We start from the raw sequence: 5046 nt of genomic DNA, 5'->3' as shown, positions 1-5046 counted from the left end.
TTATGTTTTTAGGGAAGATGTTGCCCGAAAATCGTTAGATTCCTAAGTAATTAAGGATTGGTTTGAAAGAGTATCTTAATTTGATTATTGGCATATTTGGTATTTTTTGTAGATTGGTGAAGCCCAAGACCTAAGTTATGGTTAACTTGATAAGTGACAAGGTATGTTAAGGCTATCCCTTCTTTCTTTTTGGCATGAATTACATAAACGAGCGAACGATGAACATACATGACTCCAATGAATTCTAGTTTTCAGCGGTACTTGACATGACAGTTGTCTTTGATTCTCAAGTGTCGTTTCATTCTAATCATTTTATTAAGTCCCAGATAATGATATAGTTTGCATATGCTTGATCATGATATTCTACTCGTACATGCTGTTAATATATCATTCACCGAGTCCCGGGTCGGGTACGTATTCGTGCACAGTTTCATTGCATTGTTCACCGAGTCCCACACTATAGGGCCGGGTACGGTATATATTTATATTTCACCGAGTCCCTTACTAATGTTATATCCCGTATTTTGAACAACGGGACAACATGAGTGAATTACGATACGTTGGGGACAAGACTATCCCGAGATATGAAGTAGAGACTTTTGTATTTTTTAAAGGCTCAAGTTGTGTATGATTTTATTGGCATGGAAATGTTAAGGAAACATTTAGGGTCAAATTCCATTTTTGGAAAGTATTCTATTTTTGGAAAGTGTATTATGATATGAAAAACAAAAAAAAAAGAAATAAGGGACCATGTGGCCGGCCACCTTGGTGTGGGCCATGGACAAATGGGTGATTAATACTTGGTCTTTAAAAGATGACTTAGTCATCTTAGTTTGCATTCAACACTTAAGAAATTTCAAGAAAAATCAAGAAGCTTTGGAGAGCAAGAGAAAGAGGGGTGTTCGGCCATCTCCCCCAAAATTTCAAGATCAAATCAAGCCACCAAAAAAATTATTTCTTCAAGCAAATTTAGTAATTGAAGGGTGCTTAGTAACATGGAGTTGTTGTTTCAAGCAATAGTCTACTCGTTTTCCTCATCCACCACCTTAGGCAAGTTATAAAGTTGAAGAAGAAAGATGAGTTTTAATCTTGTTTTATGTGTTATGAATGGTTTATATGTGTTGTAGTATGCTAAAATGGATGAAATTCATGAAGGAAGTCATGTTGAAGTTGAGGCCGTGTATATGGTGTTTGGCCGTGTGTGTGTGTGATGTGCTAAAAGCAATGAATTAATTCTAGTTAGCATGTTTTGATTGTTGTAGTGTGAAGAAAAGAATTAAAAACATCTATATGTGTGTGTATGGTGCTAATAGGGTCCCTTTGTGTAGTTGAGAATGAACAAATTGTCGTTAATATTTTAGTTGTCGTCGTTATGGATTCTATGATGAAAAATGCAAGTTTAATGACTCAAAGTGATGTTGTGTTGGTTATGGGTTGATTTGGAAGTTAATGTGAATTTTATGTAATTTTTGTAGTTATGGAAGTGACATTGTTAATGTGTGGATTTATGGGTGTAATTCATGAATTTGAGAGAAAGAAATATGGGTGTAGTGCCCTCGGGTTGGGGGTAGTTTTTGGGTGAAGTGGAGCTTGGGCGAGTTGTTTGGAAAATTGTGTGAATTGTTTAAAGCGTTCTTGAATATCGTTTGAATGGTTTTGGATTAGTAATCGAATGTATAAACGTTGATATTGGTTTGAATGTAAGTAGTTGAAGTGAGTATATTGGAATATTATGAATGTTGTTGAATTATGTAGAAAAGAGTGTTTAATGTTAGAATGCATTTTGAATTGATTATTGATGTTGTAGTTTGGTTGTTGGTGTTGTTGTTGATGAATTTGTCCGAGTTGAAATCTCGGTCGGGTGTGTATTTGCTGGGAAATGCTGCCCAAATTTCCGTAGAATTTGATGTTCGTTTGGAATTGATTGCCTAAATGCTTATAGCTAATGTTGAATATATTGGCGTTATGTAGATCTTGGAGTGCCCGAGACTTGAGGTTTGGCTTAGCTTGAGAGCGGACGAGGTATGTGAAGCCTAATCTTTCTTTCTTTTGGCATGTCCTAGTGTTAATTAGGCTATGACACGAACCTCGGGGTAGCTCCACTCTCGAGATCCGAGCTTATATACGCATCTTATTCGCTTCTAAAGATCTACTCTCTTAATGTAGCCTAACTAAGGCCCTTATGTTTTCATTTGATTGAATTTCAAAGGTTTTGTAAAGAATTTTGTTTTTAAAAGATTCCAAAACTACGAACGCTCGTAACTTTCGTAGACGAGCTCGGATCGCCCCGAAACTTTCGTAGGGGATTCCATAAGGCATAACGTCCGTGGGCCCCGCGACTTTTCCATGTTTGTTCTTAAGGACCTTCGGGGAAGACTTAGTACTACTTTCACCTTAATTCCCGAATATGGATTTCTTACTTATTTAATGAGTTTATGACTATGATTTTATGCATATGGTTACTCACGACTCCGCTCGTGCTCATGATTAGTACCTCGTTCACCGAATCCCGGGCCGGTTATGTTTCGTGCGCACTATGTTATATTCCGGTGTGATGCTGTGTTACGAATCACCGCGCTCCTCGCTAGAGGGCCAGGTTCTGCTTATATTTGGCGTTATGCTGTGCTATGGCGTTATGGTGTGTTATGGGATATGTCGGGTTACGGAGATATGAAACTTTCTGGTGTGATGCTGTGTTATGGCGCTAACGACGAGCGGGCGACCATAGTTCTAAGAGCCTATGTATGATTTATATTTTAACTAAATACTTTGATATTTTGCATATTACACCTATTTTCTGTAATTACTGTTTCGATTATGATTTTGTATTTCTGCTTTACATACTCAGTATATATTCCGTACTGACCCCCTTTGTTCGGGGGCTGCGTTTCATGCCCGCAGGCACAGATGCTCAGCTTGGTGATCTACCTGCCTAGGACACCTATTCTGCTATCTGGGAGTGCTCCTTCGTCCGGAGCTTATATTTTGGTAAATATACTTTTCTGTTGCATATGTATATATATTCATTCAGGGGTACGGCGGGGCCCTGTCCCGTCATATGATTCTGTTACTCTGTTTAGAAGTCTGTAGACATGTATGTGGGTTATGGCTGTTCCTGTACATATATGTTCGAACGTTTTATGTTTGGGCGGTCCTATCCGCCGCGACAGCCTTGTCGGCTGAACATGCGTATTTTGATATGCTATGTACATTACGACAGCCTCGCCGGCTTTTATGACATATGTTGACTACCATGCGTTAATCTGAGACTATATGTGATCATTTATATTTATGCACGTTTAGTATGCTAATTCTAAGTGTCAGGTGCGTATGAATGTCCAATTGGGACACTAGTCGTGGCCTACGGGGTTGGGTCGTGACAAAAGTGGTATCAGAGCGGTTCGTCCTCGGAATGTCTACGTACCGTGTTCAGGTAGAGTCCTCGTTTATCGGTGTGTTGTGCACCACATCTATAAACAGGAGGCTACAGACATTTAGGATACTGTATTTCTTTCTGATCTTAGATCGTGCGATAGAGCTATATTATTAGGATGACTTCTTTTCTAACGAATTGCTATGTTTTCAGCGATGCCTCCGAGAAAGGCGACACCGCCTTAAGGGCAAGTCATCAGCGTAGTGTCACACCCCGACTTTACTAGGGTGTGATGGGCACCCGACCCCATATTCGGGAGCCGAGCGAACCCTCGACTCTTAGTACACACATGTCTCTCTTAGATTCATAGGACAAAGTAAAGTAAAATACATAGTAAATTTTTTCAAAATCTTTTCGTCGTTTCTCGAGTAAACACAGCTTTATAAATATGAGGCTCCGTAAAATAAAAAACACCTCAACCAAAGGGAACTCTCGTTTTTAGGCCGACACTTCTAGACTCACGACTCCCTCGCAAAGTCTCTAACCGTAATCATGGACCATAGCACGTAGTATGTCGACTCAAGAACTCTCCAGGGTGAGCGGAGCATGCCAACATTGCCGGAACATCTTCTATAATGACTTCTACTCGTTCGGGGGTACTCGCGTGGCATGAAACGCAGCCGCCCACAAGAAGGGGCGCGCACGAACAATGTACCGAGTATGTAAGGCATGAATAATAACATAGTAAGAAATGTATACATGAACAATAACCGCGTAGAAACATAGAACATGTCATGTCAAGCCGTGACCCGTACATGTGAATCATATACCGCATAGAGAACATAGAACATATCATAGGATACCGTAGTAACTCGTGCATACGAGTGCCCCGGGGGCGGATGCCATGCATGCTTACTTGGTCATATCAGTCATAGTACCGCACGAGGCGGCTCGCCCACATAGCGCCGGGAATACCTGGCCGCCATAAATCCCGCGTCCGGCATCCCGCGTCCGGATGATAAGCCACCGACCTGTGTGGCAATGATACATAGTTCCTTCCCAATTCCCAAGTATACATAGTTCCCATCCCCCAACCCTTGTTCATATTTAGCATGCAGGGGAAACCAAGGAAAATCGTGTACTTATCGGAGTGACGTAAGGTCGGAATCCTCCGATCGCATTATGGAGTAATCATGGGCGCTTTGTCTCACCTTGGAGGAATGATAATCATAAGGCGAGACTATCAACATAGAACATAGCATAGCATATCGGGTCATAGACATAGCATATCTGACATCATCATTGTCATCATAGAATCATAGTTGTCATAGAATCGTAGTCATCATAGAATCATGGCCATCATAGGATCATAGTCATCGTAGAATCATAGGCATCATAGAACCATAGTCATCATAGTCATCATAGGAACATAGTCGTCGTAGGATCTTAGACATTATAGATTCATAGTCATCATAGGATTATAGTCGTTGTTTAGGTCATAAAAACCGTCAATATTGTGAAACTTAGTTTTTAAAGAAAAATGTATATTTTGGAAAACACTTGTAAACTTTTAGTAAAGAAAATCATACTTAGTTTTTAAAGAAAAATGTTTATTTTAGAGAACACTTGTAAACTTTTAATAGAGAAAATCATACCTTGGGGTCGAGGGTTTA

This window comes from Lycium ferocissimum, chromosome 2, assembly GCF_029784015.1.
Source record: "Lycium ferocissimum isolate CSIRO_LF1 chromosome 2, AGI_CSIRO_Lferr_CH_V1, whole genome shotgun sequence".
Lineage (NCBI taxonomy): Eukaryota > Viridiplantae > Streptophyta > Magnoliopsida > Solanales > Solanaceae > Lycium > Lycium ferocissimum.
This window is presented reverse-complemented; position numbering follows the sequence as displayed.